General features: G+C 44.6%; 1 protein-coding gene across 5 annotated transcripts in view; it reads left to right on the plus strand.

The window, feature by feature from the left end:
• The first annotated feature begins 8,920 nt into the window (after nt 1–8,920).
• The window catches only part of IP6K2 (inositol hexakisphosphate kinase 2), a 30,187-nt gene continuing 19,249 nt past the window's right edge, over nt 8,921–19,858 (plus strand). Inside the window, exons 1-2 of one of the 5 annotated variants that reach the window (XM_082638671.1) lie at nt 8,944–9,002; nt 10,460–10,675. The gene's annotated coding sequence lies outside the window, so the exon portion shown is untranslated. Of the gene's footprint in view, nt 9,003–9,059; nt 9,085–10,459; nt 10,676–11,467; nt 11,605–19,858 lie in introns of those variants that run through there. The other 4 variants (XM_082638670.1, XM_082638673.1, XM_082638674.1 and 1 more) reach the window with 4 other exon arrangements.

The following is a 19,858-nucleotide window of genomic DNA, read 5'->3' on the forward strand; positions in this document are numbered from 1 at the left end:
CACTGCCCAAAACAAACAAACGAAAAAACACACCACCTTCTCAGGAGCATCCAGTTCTCCTGGTTTTCTTCCAACCTCCATTGCCAGGTTTTACCGAGGCTAGAGTTAAATATTGAAGGAACCCAGGGCTCAACTCTGGGATTTCCTCTCTCCCTCCCTGGGAGGTTTTGTCAGGGACAGCCTGGCTTGGGGTGTTATCTCCATGCTGCTCACTCCAGATTTATACCTCCATCTGGGACACTCCACTGAGCCGAGTGGAATCCCATGCCAGGATCCCTCTCCTGTCTCTTCACTCTACCCACTGGGAACTTTCTGCAACATTTACTTTTCTTTCCTTTAATTTTTAAATTAAAAAAAATTTTAAGTGTGGAGTATACCAAGGGTGCATAAAACAAGAACGTTCCGCTCACTGGTTTCTCATAGGCCAAACACTCACAAAGTACAACCCAGATGAAGAACACTGTCAGGTCCCTGCAGCCCCTCTTGGGGCACACCAGTCATTCCTCCCTGCTCTATCCTGAGTTTTAGGTAAGGTGGTCATAACTTTCTTGGTTGTTTTTATCACCTAAACATACCTCTCTAAAGAATCACTTTCCAGGACTTCCCTGGAGGTCTAGTGGTTAGGACTCAGTACTTTCACTGCTGTGGCCCTTGGTTCAATCCCTGGTCGGGGAACTAAGATCTGCAAGCCACTCAGCATGACCAAAAAAAAAAAAAAAAAATCACTTTCCTCGTATGGTGAAATATATACCTATAATTAAATGCATAAGGGAGAACCCATCCTAACTTCTAGTTTTTAATGCAGTCTTTTATCTTTTTCTCTTGTGCTTACCTCTGCCTCTCCCTTCTATCACCATCACTCTCTGGAACCCTTGGTTGCAAGAATATGTTGCCTATATTTCTCCTTGTTTATATAATCATATATATATATGTATATGCACACTATACATATATACACACATTTACACAGAGTGGTTTGTCTTTGGTTTACATATTTAGATCATTTTGTATACACTTTTCTGCATCTTACCTTTCTCATCCTAATTTTGTGGCAGGCCCTCCAATTCAAGTGGTATTATTTATTCCAATTCCTTCTTTTTGTTGGTAACTTTTTAAAATGGGTCCACACACTTTCCAATACTTCTCTTACAAAACGTGGAGTCTAATTTCCCTCTCCTTGGATATAGCCTGGCCTTAATGACTTTGATTCTAATGAATAGAATCAGGCAGAAATGACTCTGTGACTTCTGAGTCTAGGTTAGAAAGATGATACAGCTTCCACCTGTTTTGCTCTCTCTTGGGACAATCACCCTTGGAAACTAATAACCACCATGTTGTGAGGAAGCCCAGGGCACATGGAGAGGCCACGTGTGGGTGTTCCTGGGCAGTCCAGTGCTTAGGACTCGGCGCTTTCACTGCTGAGGGCGGCGCGGCCAGAAAAAAAAAAAAAAGAAAAAAGAAAAGTCTTAGCTGACAGCCAAAATCAAACACCAGAATTCAAGTGAGGAGCCTTCCAGTGACTCCAGCCCTAGCTTTTCAGCAGCCCAGACTGATGCAGCAGAGAAGAGCAGTCTCCACTGAATTCTTCACAAAGGGCAGATATGTGAGCAAAATAAATGTTGCTATTTTAAGCCACTAAATTTGGGTAATGTGTTACACAGTATAGTAACCAGAACAATATGGAGGTACTAAAATGTCACCAACTGTGCTTTTGCGAATGGGCCACCACTTTGCAAATATTTTCCACTACACCTATTTCTATAAGTAAGAATCCCAAGATTGGGATTATAGGGCCCAAATGCATATGCTTTTTTTTTTTTTGCGGTATGCAGGCCTCTCACTGTTGTGGCCTCTCCCGTTGCGGAGCACAGGCTCCGGACGACGCACAGGCTCAGCGGCCGTGGCTCACGGGCCTGGCTGCTCCGCAGCATGTGGGATCTTCCCGCACCGGGGCACAAAACTGTGTCCCCTGCATCAGCAGGCGGACTCTCAACCACTGCGCCACCAGGGAAGCCCTGCTTTTTTTTTTTGATGTGGAAAGTCTTTATTGAATTTGTTACAATATTGCTTCTGTTTTATATTTTGTTTTTTTGGCCCTGAGACATGTGGGATATCAGCTCCCCAGCCAGGGATGGAACCCACACCCTCTGCATTGGAAGGCAAAGTCTTAACCACTGGACCACCAGGGAAGTCCCACATATGTATTTTTATTTTAGTGAAGTTTGTCAAATTGCTTTCCAAAAAGGCTATAGCTAATCTTACCTTTGTCAACAGTGTTTGGACAAATCCTTTTCCTCACATCCCTGAAAGCCAGAGTTGGTGTAGCTCTTTTTAACTTTTGCTAGTCTACTAAATATAAAGTGACTTATTCTCATTGCTACTCTTTAAAAAAAAAAAGACTTTCATGCCACAACTAAGGAGTAGGCGAGCCGCAACTAAGGAGCCCCCCTGCTGCAACTAAGACCTGGCGGGACCTAATTAATTAATTAATTAATTAATTAATTAATTAATTTTTAAAGATAGACTTTTTTTTAGAGCAGTTATAGTTTCATAGCAAAATTGAGTTCCCATATAGCTCCTTCCCCCACAACTTCCCTCACAGCTTCCCTCACCATCAACATCCTGCACTAGTGTGGTATGTTTGTTCCAATCAATGAACCAATGTTAACACATCATCAACCAAAGTCCATAGTTTACCCAGAGTTTATTCTTTGTGTTGTACATTCCATGGGTTTTGACAAATTCTAATAACATGTATCTACCATTATAATATTATACAGTATAGTTTCACTGCCCTAAAAAATCTCCTGTGCTCCACTTATTTATCTCTCCCTCTCCCTCAAATGCCTGGCAACCACTGTTCTTTTTACTGTCTCCATAGTTTTGCCATTGTTACATTTTTCACTTTGATTTGCCTTCCTTGCTTTCTGATGAGTTTGAACATCTTTTCAGGTTGTGAGATTTTGTTGGTTGCCTCCCAATAGCTTTTTCTCCTTCATCTTTGCTAACAAATCTGGATTTTTTCCAGGGTGGCAAGTGTCCAGTCTCAAGTGATTCCCTGACTCCATTCCCTGAACTCTCAGCCTCCTTGCACCTACGGGTGGCCACAAATGACCCAGTTTTAGTCATTGAGAAATAAATATGTCTGCTAGGGATTCCCCTGGTGGCGCAGTGGTTAAGAATCTGCCTGCCAATGCAGGGGACACGGGTTCAAGCCCCGGTCCGCGAAGATCCCACATGCCGCGGAGTAACTAAGCCCATGCGCCACAACTACTGAAGCCCATGCTCTGCAATAGGAGAAGCCACTGCAATGAGAAGCCCACATACCACAACAAAGAGTAGCCCCCACTTGCAGCAACTAGAGAAAGCCCACAGGCAGCAACAAAGACCCAACACAGCCAAAAATAAATAAATAAATGAATTAATTAATTTAAAAAATAAAAAATAACAAATATAAGTCCACTGGGAGTTCTGGGGAGGTGTTTGCTTACCTGATAAAGGGGAAAGATGTGGCTGGTGCCAACAACAGGATTTCCTCCTGCTTTGAATATTAATGTGATGTCTGGAGAGACAGTAACTACCTAGCAAAGCTGGGCCCACAAGCATGAAGACAAAAGGCAGCATGCTAAGGATGATGGTGGAAGGGTCAAAAACACCCTGGGTTATATGCCGCAGAAATGAATGGTTTATGTCCACGAAAAGACACGTGAAGAAACATCTATGGAAACTATATTCATGCTAGCCAAAATCTGGAATCAATCTAGATGGCTATCAACAGTAGAACAGGTGGATAATTTGTGGTATAATCATGTAATGGAATACTATATAGACACGAAAGAGATAAGACTATAGCCATACACAGTAATATGGATGAAACTCATAGACACAACAATGAATAAAAAAGCCAGACACCAAAAAAGTACATATTGTATAATTCAATATATATGAAATTTTAAATGTGCAAAATTTATCCATGGTAATGGAAGTCAGAATAGTGGTTACCTCTGCAGGAAAAGTAGTAGCTAGGAGGGCAGAAGGTTACCTTCAGAGTGGGGTGGTTAACCTTGGGTGAGGTGGCTGCCTTCTGCCAAGGACCATTTTCAGAGGGAGACAGCTGAAGGCTGAGATCTGGACCACACACCACATGATGAATTTAGTATGTCTTTCCACTTGTTCATATCTTATCCTTTAGTAGTATTCTATAGGTTTCATGTTCTTTAATAAGATTTTTTTAAGACTTTTTTAAAATTTATTTTTGGCTGCATGGGATCTTAGTAGCAGCACGTGGGATCTTTGTTGAGGCATGTGGCATCTTTCCTTGCGGTGCACAGGCTTCTCTCTAGTTGTGGCGGACAGCTTTCTCTTCTGTAGTTGTGGCGTGTGGGCTCCAGGGTGGGTGGGCTCTGTAGTTTGTGGCACGCGGGCTCTCTAGGTGAGGTTCAGGAGCTCAGTAGTTGTGGCGCAAGCCCCGGGGCATGTGGGATCTTAGTTCCCTGACCAGGGATTGAACCCGGGTCCCCTACATTGGAAGGCAGATTCTTTACCACTGGACCACCAGGGAAGTCCCCTTTAATAAGATTTTATAGGTTTCCCACCTATACAGTTCCTATACTTTTCTTAATAATTTATTCCTAAATATTTTATAGTTATTGTAAATTGAATGTTTTTCTTGTTTTTATTTATTTCTAGAGGCTTATTTTTAGTAAATGCTATTATTTTAAATATATTTTTCTTGTATTTATCACCTTAAATTTTCTTTTATTAATTGTAGTAGTTTTCAAGAAAGTCCTTTGGATTTTCTAGATTTACAATCATGGCATTAACTAAAGAGATAGTGTGTAATCTCTTTCTTTCCAATATTTATAACATTTCATTTTCTTGCCTTATTACATTTGCTAGAACTCTAAGCCAATGTGTAATAATAATAGCGTTAATGCCAATGTTGTCTAGTTCCTCATTAAGAAGAAAAAAGTTTTAGTACCTGGTGTATGTTGACTTATGATTATTTTATATATATATATATATATATATATATTTTTTTTTTTTTTTTTTTTTTTTTTTTGTGGTACACGGGCCTCTCACTGCTGTGGCCTCTCCCGTTGTGGAGCACAGGCTCTGGATGCGCAGGCTCAGAGGCCATGGCTCACGGGCCCAGCTGCTCCGCGACATGTGGGATCTTCCCGGATCGGGGCACGAACCCGTGTCCCCTGCATCGGCAGGCGGACTCTCAACCACTGCGCCACCAGGGAAGCCCTGATTATTTTATATTTCATATCTTTTTCATAAATTGTGCCTTTGTTAGGTAGTGGTCCTCTTTATTTTGCTCAATGCCTGTCACCTTAAACCCTACCTTCTTTAATGTCACTGGCTACTCCTGCTCTCTTCTAGTTTGTGCTGGCCTGACCTCATTCTTTGCCAACTCCTTTATTTTCAGCCTTTTCTTTTCTTGTGGTTTCAAGTGTCTTTCTTATAAATAGTATGTGGCAGGGTTTTGTTTTTCTAACCCAGTCTCTAGGTCTTTAAAGGGGGTTCAGGGTGTCCCTATTTAGTATGATAAATATGTTTGACTTTACTCATTCCATAATTACTTTCTTATTTTTTTTACTTTGTGGTTTCATCTTTTTATTCAGTTGAGCTATTCAAAACTACCATTTTTATAGGTCAAAACAGTTGAATACTAGCAATTTCATACAGCTAACTTATAACTTTCCTTCTCTCTCTCTCTCTCTCTCTCTCTCTCTCTCTCTCTCTCTTTTTTTGGCCACACCTCGAAGCTTTCAGGATCTTAGTTTCCTGACCAGGGATTGAACGTGGGGCCCCGGCAGTGAGAGCTCCATGTCCTAACCAGTGGACCATCAGGGAATTCCCTCTCTCTTTTAAGAAGACGCCATTCATTTAATTTTTCTTTGGTAATTTGGAAATTCTAGTACTTTTCCATTCCATTAGTGGCTACCTTCCCTCTCCAGGTATGAGGACTGTCCCTTGGCTGCGCATAGGTAGCAGATAATGTGCCTGTGTTAAGGGGGAGAGTTCGAGAATAGCTGGCTCTTCTTCCTTGGTAGATAACTTGTCTTATCCATCTGGGAGCTTGTACAATGTCTTCTTTCTCCTTGAAGTTTAAGAATTTTACTATAGTCTTTCCCTCATACTGCCTGGGAATGTGATCAATACCTCCCATATGCAAACACAGCATTTTCTTCATGTCGGGAACTCCTATTGTTTGCACGTCAGGATTCCTGGATTTGTCCCCCAAATCTCTGGTCTGTTCCCTCATGCCTTTGTGCTCTGTGCATCTTTTCATTGATCTCTGAGCTATTTCTTCCATTAGACCCAATCACAATCTTCATAATCTTCCACCATGCCAAAATTGTGCTTTCCTTGGGGTCTTTGCACTTGCTATGCTTTCTGCCAGGAATGATTTCTCTTAGATCTTTCCCTGATCAGTCATGCCTTTGGTTGATCTTAGCTCTGATGTCCACTTCTCAGATTCACCTTTCCTGCTGCCTTAGACATAAACACCATACTCTGTACATCAGCTTGGTTCCTTTCCTCCACTGTATTCACTCTGCCCATAATTAGTTATTTGCTGTATTCATCCTTCACACGCTCCCGCATCCACTCCCCGCTGGATGGTAAGGACTCTGTAAATCATGTGAATTCTTGCTGTGTCCATTCTTGCCATATACCCAGTATCTAGCCCCAGTAAGCCCTGGCTAAGCACTTATGGAAGGAATGGAAGAGTGAATTAAGACTGGGACTGCCCCCAGGGAGACCTTGCCCTGTCCAGTTTCCTCCCCACCCATTGGAGCACTGGAACGGGAGATTGGGTGGGCAGAGGAAGGGGCAGTGCCTGTTTGTGAAGGCCTGAATGACTGGTGCCTGTTGGCTTTTATTCTGTAGCTACAGCAGCCACTGCAGGTCCTGAAGCCACAGACAGGGAACAGGAGCAGGAGCTGGGCTGGTGTAATTCCACTGCGTGTGGGGGGCTTTCTAGGCCTGACCCAGGGCTAGCCTTGGTCTGGGGCACTCTCATCCTGCCACAACATCCCACTGCCCCATTTTATTTTTTATCACTTAATACCACATGGCATTCTTTTTATTTAGTCAGTCAATAGGTATTTCTGGAGCTTACTTGGTGTTTGAGGTGGTCAGGATACATCCATGAGCAAAAGAGATTTCCCCTTGAGACATGAGAGTGCACAGAGTGTGACACGTGTGAAACTTTAGGAGATGAGCAGTGTTTCTAGAGGTGAACAAAGGAGATGCAGGCAGAGAGGTAATGGGGAATAATGGAGCCCTTGCCAGCTCTGGCTTTTCTTTGGGGGAGTTGCTACTGCAGGGTTCCAAGCTGGGTATGAGAGGTTCTGACTCATGTATTCATAGGCTGATGTGTGGAGAACCGACTGAAGGTGGCAAGGGCAGCAGCAAAAGACTGGGATGTGGGTGTGGCATTGTCCTGGGGAGAGATGGTGGTGGCTTGGACTAGGTGGAAGCCATGGACCTGGCGAGAAGTGGTCTCATTCTGGGTAGATGATGCAACGGAAGCAACGGTACTTCCTGATGCATTGAATGTAAGTGGGAAAGAAAGTAGTCAAGACAAAGTCTGAGGTGTTTGGCCTGAACAGTAGGAAGGACTGAGCTGCCATCACTTGAGCTGGGGGAGTTGGGGTGGAGTAGGTTTGGGGGATGAGCTGGAGCTAGGGTGGCACAAGTTGAGTTTGAGGTGCCAAGAGGAAGTCAGAGTGCAGGTGCCTAGTCCATAGCTGGACATTAAGTCTGGCACTCAGAAAAGGTCTGACTGGACATACACCTTTGGGAGTGATAGACATGTAAGTGGAATTTGAAGCCATGACCCTGGGTAAGATCATGAGAGTGATAGTGTAGACAGAGAAAAGGTGAAGAGGAGGAACCAGTGAGGTCAGAGGAAACCAGGAGGGCATGGGGCCCTGGAAGCCACACAGGGATTGTGCTTCCAAGAGAGGAGAGATCAGCTGGTCACAGGAAATCTTTCCTGCCTATCCTCATAAGGGCAGGCTTTTTTTTTTTTCCTACTGTTTTTGTTCACTGCTGTATTTCCAGCACAGAGCGTAGGTGTTCCATAAATAGTTGTTGAATGAATGAGTATATGCATGAATCCACATCTCTGCAAACTGCCAGCACACAGGGATTTTTTAAAAGAGCAGAGAACAGGTAGGAGGCTCTACCCACTCTCACTAGCATCCCCATCCTCCCTTGCTTTTGCCAGCCACAATGATATTAACTCAGGTGGGAGACCTTCTGGCTCACACAGGGCCCAGGAAAAACGGACTTCAGACAAGCTCTGTAGTGTGGAGCTTGGTGGAACCTGGGTTGGACACTGGGTCACCCACCAGTCCACAAAGGACTATACAGCCACTCCTCTGTTCACCCCTCTATATCTAGTCATTTGTCCATCCATCTACATCCAGTCATCTGTCCACCTGTGCATACAACCGCCCTTTATCCACCGTCTACAGCCACTCTTTTGTCCATCTTTCCGTCCAGCCACATCCGGTCCTCTGTCCATCCATCTGCTAGGGTGACCAACTTCCCAGATTGCTGCAGACTGTCTCAAAGTTAATATTAAAAGTCCTGCACCCCAGGAAATCGCTGGGACCCAGGAAAAATGGTACAGTTGGCTGACCCATCTGTACCCCTGGCATCCCGTATTGCACCCCTGGGTTCGAAGCCCACCTGTCCACCCAACCTTGGCCACTCTCTCCCATGGAGGCAGACAAGACTCCACCCCTCTCGCTAACCCCGCCCCATGCACCGCCCCTTCCGGAAGCCACTACAACGAATCCGGGCGCCCTAGCAACAGCGCTTTTGGGGCCGCCCAGTCCGCGAGCTGGGCTCCCGGTGTGAGCCAATAGTAAGGGGCTCCGGGAGTGAGGCGCGGGGGGCGGGGCTCGCCGCAGCGGCCGCCATCTTGGCGGGAGAGAAACAATAGGACGGAAGCTCCGCGGGACCGGCTGAGGTAGCAGGTAACGCCCGCTCTGCTTGGCCTACCGCTCTACCGCCCCAGGGGCTTTGGAGGAGGGTTTCTCCGGGTCGTCGGGGAGCGAGGTCTCTGGTCATTAGGGGTGTTCCCGGGTTTTTTGGGAGGGGCTCTCCCGCGATGATGGGAGTAGGAGAGATCTCTCAGGGTCCTGGTGGGGCCAGATTTCCCCGGGTCATTTGAGAGAGGCATTATTTCTTCAGGTTATTGGGGAGAGACGATTTCCCCTGGTTTTGACGGGCAGAATCTTCCCTGGTCATTGGAGGGGGCGGGGGTCTCCCGGATATTTTGGTGGTGCGGGATCTCCCCCTGTCATTGAAGTCTCCAGTCATTGGGGAGGGCAAGATCTCCTGGGTCATTGAGGGGGTCTCCCCAGTACATTGGCGTCCACGATCTTCCGGGTTATTGACGGGGGGTCTCCTTGAGTCTTTGGCTGGAGAAGTCAACCCAACGCCTCAGGTACGGTTACCTGCGGCCGGCAGATGTGGAGCCATTTTGAGTGTTGAATGTCAGTTGGGCTTGTCAGCTGGTGTCTGGTGGGGGAGTCTGCACACCAAACCTTCTTATCCCAAAAAGTCCTAAAATGGATCCGGGGACGTCTTCTTAATAGTGATAAGCTTCACCATGGATGGAGCTTTCATTTCGTTCACGTTGGATTACAGACTGTTTTTTGTCTTTTGCGTCCTAATGATTTGTTTCATTTTTGGCTTTTATTCAGTTTCATATATTAAAGCCGAATTGCAGAAAAATGAGTCCAAATGTTGTGAAAAGAAAATGTAAAAACCAGTAAAATCTAGTGCTCTTACATACCAGGGAAATAAAACTAATCACTGATTGGAATGAAACATTTTGGTAACAAAATGTACATAGAACAAGAATAAGATAAAATCATCTGAAAAAATAGTTTTAAGTACTGAAACTTCTAAAAAGTGGTAACAAATGTTGCAGATCACAAGTTTTATGATACTTTGTATAAAGCGCCATGATTACAGTAGTTTTGATGAATTCTAGTATTTAATTATTTGCTGTATTTGCATTTTTAGTAGGGTAACATTTTAAGTGAACTAAAATGCTTATTTACGTAGATTGCTGCTGTGGAGTTTGTGTAATTGCATCCTGTAATCTGGTGTTAAGTATTTAACGAGAAGTTTCAGGGCAGTATTGTTATTGTTTTAACTTTAACCACTACCAGAATTAGAAACTGAGCAAAATGAATACTTTATCATATTGACGTAATAGGCCAGTGGATCACTTAGTAACTTCTTCTGGAGGCAAAAGTCAGTTGAATGGTTAACTGTTACTCCAGTTGGTTGACCTGCTTTGTGACTTTAGAATAGAATTCTCAGGAATTGTTAGAAATCAGGTGGATGAGAGCTAGGACTGGAGTTGATACAACTGTAAAAACCAGTTTAGCAAATGTAATAGACTTCTTTTTGTTTCAAGGCTTCGCAGATGACAGACAAGTACATGGTATACCAGCCCCATATCTGTCTGAGCAGTGGAATGTGTGAGGAAGGCACAACTACTGACTGATGAACCTTAACCAGTCTTCTTTGCAGAGGGGTGCAAGGGGTGCCAGAGCCTTCCGTAAGCACCGGAGGGAGATATCACCCGTATCTAGGCAACAGGGATGAGCCTCCCTGAGGCCAGCTTGCTGAGGTGAAAAATTTCCATTGTTTGGTTCATAAAGAGGATGCACTGGGGAAGAATTTTTCCTTTAAGTGACGTTGTTTTACCTAATGGGGTGATCACCTTAGACAAATCGAACACATTTTTGTGTAGTAGATGATTGCTTTCATGTGATTACATCTTAAAGCATGTTTTTGTTTTTTAAATTATATTTTTGCCTATTTGCATACCAAGTAATAAAAGTAACAAGTAATACTAGTGTTTTGTAATATATTCTGGTAGCAAGGAAGGGGCCTTTTCCCCCAAAATTGAATTTAGCGTTTACCTCAGAATTTGAAGGAAAAGAGTCTCCTAAAATGATGGATACTTGGTTTGGGTTTGTCAACCATCCATCCATCACCAGCTTCTGCAGTTACCAACTCCTAGCCAATCTTGTTTCATTTACACTCTGCCTTCCTCCCTTCCCCTTTAAAAAAAAAAAAAAAAAACGGAATTTTTTTAGGAAACCTATCCCCAAAGTGTATATTATCCAAAAGTATTTCATTGTGTATCTCTAGGACAAAGAGCTATCCATGGTTTTTACACCATTATTATGCCTAAAATACAATGATAATTCCTTAATTTTTTTTTTCAAATATTCAGTCATGGTCAAATATCCCTGGGTGTCTCATTATTTTTTTATAGTTGTTTGTTCAAACTGGGATCCAGATAAAGTCTGCATATGGCATTTGATTGAAGTGTCTCTTTTGTCTCTTAAATTTATATATGCTTACTCTGTTTTGTAATTTATCTGTTCGAACAACTGTCATTTATCCTGTAGGGGTTCCCATATGCTGACTTTTGCTGATCACGCTCTGTGCTTGAGACCTTTTGACTCTGGTGGCTGGGTTTGAAGGAGTCACACCTGTATATCTTTTCAGTGAAGAAGTTGTGTTGGAACTGCCAAGGCTCATTCAAAAGTGAGCCCCAAACCGTGAACTCTGAGGGCTGTCAGGGACCTATATAGGGCCACACAGTGCAAGACCCTCCTCCTCCCTCTGTGTCATGTGGTCCAGATTTTCCATGTGGAACAGAGAGGAGATTCTTACCCTTGGCCTCCAGGAGGAGGAAGATGTTTTGCTCCTTGTCTCCTTACAGACCTCCTTCTCTCACACTGACGTTGCACCCTCTGCTCACAGGCTGTTCACAATTATGGAGGCCTCGACCCAGTGCTCTTCTTTCTTTGCACATTACTCTTGGGGTGCCTTCTGCCTTCCCTTTGTAGGTAATTCCCAAATCTGTTTTCAAGTTAAGTTCACTCAAGCTTCACTCTTACTGCTTCCAGCTGTCTGCTGTACATTTCTTCTTGATTGCTTTATCATCCCTTATATTTAAGTGTCTGCAGCTCAACTCACTATCTTCTCAGCTGTTTCTGACTTCATGAACAAAACATCCTTGTTCTGACTTGTGAAGACTCAGTATCTGACTCATTCCTCTAATTTGACTCCCTGAATCAGGGATTCTGAAGATAGGGTCCATAGTTGCCCACTCCACAAATTGTTTGCAGAGTTCAGTGAGGGTGTGAATTTTCAGGAGAGTCCCACAGTTGTTTCAGATTCTCTAGGGGGTCTGTTGCTCCCTCAAGGGTTAAGGACAGAGTGCTACACTTTGCCATCTACCAAGTCCTGCTTCTTTACCTTCTCCCCCTCCTTCTTTGGTTCTTCTGTGTAGGCTGGGCAGGGCAGCTGGCTCTGTGGGTGCAGTGGAGAAGACAGGAGACCCTGTGCCCTGCCACGTATGCCACTGAGTAGGGGAGGTTACATTAAAGAGGTCCGAGACAGGTGTCTGGAGATAGCAGTCCTGTTGTCTTGGTGGCCCTAGAACCTGAGGGCTGTCAGGACGTTTTTCCACCACCCCCTGCCCAGCAGTTGAAGTCAGAGCCTTTCTGAAGCCAGGTTTTTCCTTGTCTCTCTGCCTGGTTAATTTTCCTAACATAAAATGTAACCACCATACTCCAGAATCCAGTGGCTCACATACTTCATAGGTTGGGTCAGAGTGAAACAATGGGTGCGATCTTTTAAAATCTATGCTCCCAGCAATTCTACTTCTAGGACTTTTTCATACAGAAATACTTAACAGGTGTGCAAAGACAGATACAAGGATGCTCACTGCATTATTATGGTAAGAAAAAAGTTGGAAATAGTGTCAGTATGGAAGTCGATAAATACATTATGATTTTGTGTGACTATTATACAGCCTTTAAAAAGACTCATATATAGACAGATGTAGCAAGATGTCTAAGTCATATAGTTTAGTTGGGGGAGAAATGGCAAAACAGGACAACTATTGAATGATTCTACTTATATAGGAAACTGGAGTACTCAAATTTGTAGAGACAGCAAGTTGAATGGTGGTTACCAGGGGCTGGGGAGTAGGGAGAGTGGGGATTTATTATTTAATGTGTATAGTTGCAGTTTGAGATGATGAAAAAGTTCTGGAGATAGTGGTGATTATTGCACAACAGTGTGAATGTACTTCATGCCACAGAACTGTACACCCCAAAATAGTTAAAATGGTAAATTTTATATTGTGAATATTTTATCACTATTTTTTTAAAGTTAGGTGAGAAAACTAAAGCTGATTTTACTTGGGAAAAAAAAAGGCAAAACAACACATATAGCCTGATCCTATTTGTGGAAAGAATAGAAAAATGCACTGAAGAAAATCTACAGGATAAAGAGACCCCAAACTAATAATGGTGGTCATTTTATCACACTTGTAACCAGTTTAAAAATGTCTTTTTCAAAGAGCTAAGGAGGATGTCCCTTGGTACTCCATTCCTCTACCTGTTGCGGAAGCCCTGTTTCTTCATCCGCCTCACAAAAGTGCAGGCTTAACATGCCCTCATCCACTTATACTGTCAAGTCCACCCTCTGGCCTCCATCTTCCATTGGACTTTTTGTAGGAACTGGAATGGTGGACGGAGGACAGCCCACGTTTGAGGAGTGCATTGCATGTAAGCCAGGCAGTAGGCTAGATTTTTAAATCTTGTTCCCACCTTATGTCATCTACATAAAACTACCACGACTAGTTTACAGATGAAGGCAGACACCAAGAATAGGTAAAATACCATTTATACCCAAGTATAAGGCAGGCCTCAACTTGTCAGGGAGATTTTATTTTATTTTATTTTATTTTATTTTTTAATTTATTATTTATTTTACTTATTTTTGGCTGTGTCGTGTCTTAGTTGCGGCACGTGGGATCTTTCCTTGCGGCACGGGCTTCTCTCTAGTTGTGGCACGCAAGCTCCAGGGTGCATGGGCTCTGTAGTTGTGGCGCACGGGTTCCAGAGCGCGTGGGCTCTGTAGTTTGCAGCACGCAGGCTCTAGCTGAGGCGTGCGAGCTCAATAGTTGTGGTGCGTGAATTTAGTAGTTGTGGTGCGTGGGCTTAGTTGCCCCACAGCATGTGGGATCTTAGTTTCCTGACCAGGGGTCAAACCCAGGTCCTCTGCATTGCAAGGCGGATTCTTTACCACTGGACCACCAGGTAAGTCCCCTGTCAGAGAGATTTTAAAATAATTTTGTGGTACAACTCAAGTGTATAAACTTACAGAGAGGGCTTCCCTGGTGGCACAGTGGTTGAAAGTCTGCCTGCCAATGCAGGGGACACGGGTTCGTGCCCCGGTCCGGGAGGATCCCACATGCCACGGAGCAGCTGGACCCATGAGCCATGGCCACTGAGCCTGTGCTCCGCGACGGGAGAGGCCACAATAGTGAGAGGCCCGTGTACCGCAAAAAAAAAAAAAAAAAACAAAAAAAAAACTTACAGAGAGGTACTTGAGAGTTGGAATTCTTGTAATATTTGTTGTTTTAATTTTCACATACATATTTAGTTATTATCTAGAATAATGTATTCCTTTAGAAGTTATGCTTTTTACTCACATATTTCATGAATTAGTTCTGCTCCAACTTGCTTGTTTGCATCTTTGCCATTCCCGTAGCCACTTTTGGAGGTGCTTTCCTCTTAAATACTCCTTCTCCCCTCTCGGTGTTGGAGATGTGACTTTGTCGCTGGAACCTTTACGCCAAGCTGGTTGTGACCTCTGCAGTGCGACCCTTTTACTGTGTTGATTTTTTTAAATGACAGCTTTATTGAGATATAGTTCACATACCATATAATTCCTCCCAAAAGAAATCCTGTATCCCTCATCCCCATTGTAGCCCCCCTCCCCACTGGCCCGTCGGGGTTTCTGAAAGTCCTCTCACCCTGACATGTTTGAAAGGACACTACTGCAGTGTGTTACACTTCAGGACTGGAGAGAGAAAGCACGTCGGTGCTGCCCAGCTGGTCCTATTGTCAGTTGTGGTGGTATGTTCTAAAGGTAGTTGCTTTGTGACCAGGGAGGCTGTACCACTTTATCATTTTGCCATTTTCCACATGGGAGATTGGAGGCTTAGGACTTTGACTTACTCAGCTTACAAGAATTTGTTGGCCCTGACCATGCCTCACATACTGCTCAGGTGCACCTTGGGTTCATTTTTTTTTGTTTGCAGATATTTTCTCCAATCTCTTTGGAGAAATTTTCATTAATAGTGTTCTCTTCCAATTGAATTTATGCTAATTCACTCTTATAAGTAAGGATTAAGCTATGGAAAACAAGCAGTAACATCTCTCCCCAGCATTATTGGTATATGATGGCCAAAAGTTAATATTCTAGTGAAAAGAGAGTTTTTGTTCCGTTTTTTTTTTTTTTTCTGGCCGCGGCGTGTGGAAGTTCCACACCCAGGGATCGAACCCATGCCCCCTGCATTGGAAGCACACAATCTTAACACTGGACCACCAGGGAAATCCAAGAGTTTTTGTTCTTTATGCCAACAAGATGCCCCTTGGTTAAGACTGAAATGGTTGGGAGGATGATAACTTCTAAATGTGGTATCCAGGTCAGAACAGGTAGCAAAATAAGCACCTGGTAACAACAGAAAAGTCATGCCTTGATTTGATTTTGTGCTAGTGAAATGTAGCTGTTGTAGAAGTAATGTGGTCAACACCTACAGCACCCACCCACAAAAAATAAAAATGATAGCAGCTACGGCTGCCTTGCCTAACACCCTCACTGTGCTACGTCTTTTACCTGTGTTCTTTTCGTTCCTGGCCACTCTGCAAGGTGGTGAGAAGTCTCATCCCACCCTGGACTGAATGATTTCAGGCTCTGAGTTTTCTTGAAACCTTTCTGACTTGGAGACAGGGCTCCAGTACCTGCTTTCACAAGCCCCTTTGGACAACTGGAGTCAGCCTGGGCCTCTTCTGCTTGCTCTCTGTCGTGGCAAATTCACAAAGCTTTCTTTGCACTGCTGGATTTTTTTAAACTCATCTTGTGAATGTATTTAACCGAAACTCATAATTGATCAAATGGGAGATCATTTAGTATTACCTGTATTCTCTGTGTATCCATCTGTTTACCTTACTTGAGACATATACTTGTAGAAACTGAGTGTCCAATCCCAAGCCTAAGGAAGAGCAGAACTTTTCTTTTAATGGAATAAGATGTGTTAGAGACTAGGAAGCAGAACACTTGGCTCTAGTGTTGTTATTTCTGCACTTAGTTTTCAAGAATGTGCCCGCTCGGTACCTGAGCTGGATCCCAAAGGCAAACCCCCGAGCCACATCAGTCTGTCTTAACCCCACCACAGCCCCTTGCCTTGAGCCTTGTTCATCTTTAAGATGGGCTGCTCCAGGGCCACAGGGCTTTCCTATCCACGGCTGCACACTCAGAAATGAGGTGGCCCCATGGGCTGGGTGTGCTTGTCATACTCTCTTGGGGAATGCAGAAATCTTGCATCGCCCTGCAATGTTTGTTTTATAGGAGTAAAAGACAATTTTTGTTTTACAAGTATAAAACTAACATTGGATATGCATTTTTACTATAACCTTCCCACCTTCTCATCTGTCCCAGTCTCTGATTGAGATCCCAGGTCATGTCTATACAAATTCAGTGCTTTTGCTGAGGCTGCAGCAACATTTGTCTTGGGATTAACCTAAGTCCAAGCCTGCCGGCTTTCACTTTGATACCCATTTGCTTAATGTGCTTTAAACTTGGTATATGTGGACTGTGCCTTACTCCTCCTTCCCCTCTCATGAGCGAGAGTTCACAGTTCAGCTTCTTTTACAGGGTGCCCGTGGAGGTGTGTGGACCCCATATCTGTTGGCTCTAGTGCTAAACATAATCATACTGTTTCCTTGAGAGATTGCCCGAGTAAGCAACAAAGGAAGAAGAGAGATAGATGAAGTATACTTGGCCAAATAATGTATGTTTTTATGAGCTTGAGCAACCTGACAGGAAAAACATACACCAATAACTGTTAAAGCGCTTACTTGCACATTGCTGAGATTACTGTCTACCTAAGTCAGGTTTTTTTTTTTAATTTATTTATTTTAATTTTTGGCTGCATTGGGTCTTTGTTGCTGCACGCAGGCTTTCTCTAGTTGCGGTGAGCGGGGGCTACTCTTCCTTGTGCGCAGGCTTCTCATTGCGGTGGCTTGTCTTGCTGCGGAGCATGGGCTCTAGGCACATGGGCTTCAGTAGCTGTGGCTCACGGGCTCAGTAGTTGTGGCTCATGGGCTCTAGAGCGCAGGCTCAGTACTAAGCACGGGCTTAGTTGCTCCACGGCATGTGGGATCTTGCCAGACCAGGGCTCGAACCCATGTCCCTGCATTGGCAGGCGGATTCTTAACCACTGCACCACCAGGGAAGCCCAGTTAGTTGGTTCTTGTTGAACATTTTCAGTTTTTCTTCTGTTATGAATAGAGGTTTTACATATAAGGCAGTGGAAGATGTCCTTTCACGAACAGTGTCTGTTCTCCAAGGTGAGTTCCTCTAGAGAGACAGCTGAGGTGCTTGCCAACCCCCTGCTGAACGTGTGGGTTTTTCTTGCTCTGTGTCCTTATCGGAGCATGAGAACACACATATCTCTCCCTTAGGTTCTTTGAGTTGCCCCTGCCCTTTGTAGAACCTGTGCTGGGTTTTATGGGTGGCTTGGGATGCTGCACCTACATCAGGAGGCCAGAGGAGGACGGTAAGCCCAGGATGCAGGCTCCTGGTGCATTTGGAACACTGGACCTTGCAGAGGTGCCAGCTGCCACCTGACAGACTCTGGGCCCTGAAAAAATGATGGATGTGGCCAACACATCTGGGGCAGATGAGGGCTGGGAAAGGAAGGAACAGGCTACCCCTCTCCCAGGAATGATTTATCTCGCTCTCAAAGAGTGTTTTTACTTTGAAAATACCTTAGGCTCTTTTTATAGAGCCAAAGAAAGGGAATAGTGGTAAAATATCAAAAGTGGAAGTGCCCCGTTGGCCTTCCCTCCCAATCCTCACGTCTGTTGACTGACTGAAGTCATTGCCCTTCTCGCAAGCTGGGTGATTCCAAAGGAGTCAGTGTGTAATTTGCTTCAGAACTATGGGTGCAGTTGAACTTGATTTCCCTAAAGAAGTTTTTAATATTTTGCTGTGCCTTATTTTGGAAAGAAGTCCCAGGACTCATAGAGGATGATTGACGAATGGTCATGTGTTAAGATATAGTGCTGTGGGGCTTCCCTGGTGGCGCAGTGGTTGAGAGTCCGCCTGCCGATGCAGGGGACGCGGGTTCGTGCCCCGGCCCGGGAAGATCCCACATGCCGTGGAGCGGCTGGGCCCGTGAGCCATGGCCACTGGGCCTGCGTGTCCGGAACCTGTGCTCCTCAATGGGGGAGGCCACAGCGGTGAGAGGCCCGCGTATCGCAAAAAAAAAAAAAAAGATATAGTGGGCTTCCCTGGTGGCGCAGTGGTTGAGAGTCTGCTTGGCGATGCAGGGGACACGGGTTCGTGCCCCGGCCCGGGAAGATCCCACATGCCGCGGAGCGGCTAGGCCCGTGAGCCATGGCCACTGAGCCTGCGCGTCCGGAGCCTGTGCTCCGCAACGGGAGAGGCCACAGCAGTGAGAGGCCCACGTACCGCAAAAAAAAAAAAAAAAAAAAAAAAGATATAGTGCTGTGACCTATGCAGTGTCAGGAATTTTCTCACTCCCATATCTCGTTCTTTTCCTGGCTGGTCATGGAGGAGCACTGACTGTACTTAGAGTAGTTGGGTGATCAAAGCTGCCATGTTGATGCTGTTAGCCTGGGATGCTTAGCAGACCCTTGAGGGGAGTATTTACCTGAGTGAGGTGTTGTGAGGACCCAGAGGAAGTTGTGCCTTCTGGGCACAGGATCTGGTGTAGCGCAGGGCACGCGCATCCCTCCACCAGCAGGTACAGCCTTCATTGTGCTGGCCTGGGCGGGTCAGGGCTGCCTGGGTTCTGTGGCTGGCCATGAGGACTGAATCATTTTTGGCACCACTGGTTTCAGAGGATGAGTTCATGTGTCATCTGGTTTGGGAACTGGCTGAGAAATGAGCAGGGGTAAACATTGACCACAGGCAGGGAGCATATAATCCTACCTGAAGCTAATGGACTGTTAACTGGCACATGAGAGAACCATGACTAAGGTAGGAAAGTCCCCCATAGATCGAGACCTCAGAACAATTTTGGCCATAGCCTTCAGGGGTCACTTCTGCATGTTCCTGTTGTGTATGTTTCCCACATGGTGGTGGGAGTTGTAGTCTGCATCAGGAGGAGGAGACTGGAGATGGAAAATTGCCCTTGAAGAGGGGAAACAGGCTTTTTAAGGAGGACTGATAATTCTTGGTGTGTGTATGGAATACATTTAGGTATTTATAAGTAAATTTGATATTCTGATAAAGGGGACATGTGACACCTTAGAATCAATAATTTAGATTTTCTTGAAGGAGTAGTGCTCTACTTTTAGCTAGAAAAACTTTTTTTTTTTTAGAAAAACTTTTTAAATTGCTAAAACTCTGTAATTCAAGCATTGTAACTGAGGAACATATTTCTAGGTAGGCTGAAAGCTCCTTCTCCCTGTCCCCCTCCATATTGGGACCCTCTAGTCTTTCATTCCAGAAATCTGGTCTGATGAGGCAAAGAGATGTGGCAGTGTGATCATGCTGCTGGTTCAACAGAGAAGCCTCTGAGAGGCTGCTGTTTCCCTTATGGAAAAGCTTGTCCGGATTTTTGGAACAGAATCTGCTGTTTCATTTGTCCCTCAGAATTGGTGGAAGGATCTGCATTGTTGTGACTTTTCTTGAAATACTTCCACTTACAACTTACAACTTGTAGTTTCTCCTTTATTAAAACTAG

This window comes from Mesoplodon mirus, assembly GCF_964341445.2.
Source record: "Mesoplodon mirus genome assembly, chromosome: 12".
Classification (NCBI taxonomy): Eukaryota; Metazoa; Chordata; class Mammalia; order Artiodactyla; family Ziphiidae; genus Mesoplodon; species Mesoplodon mirus.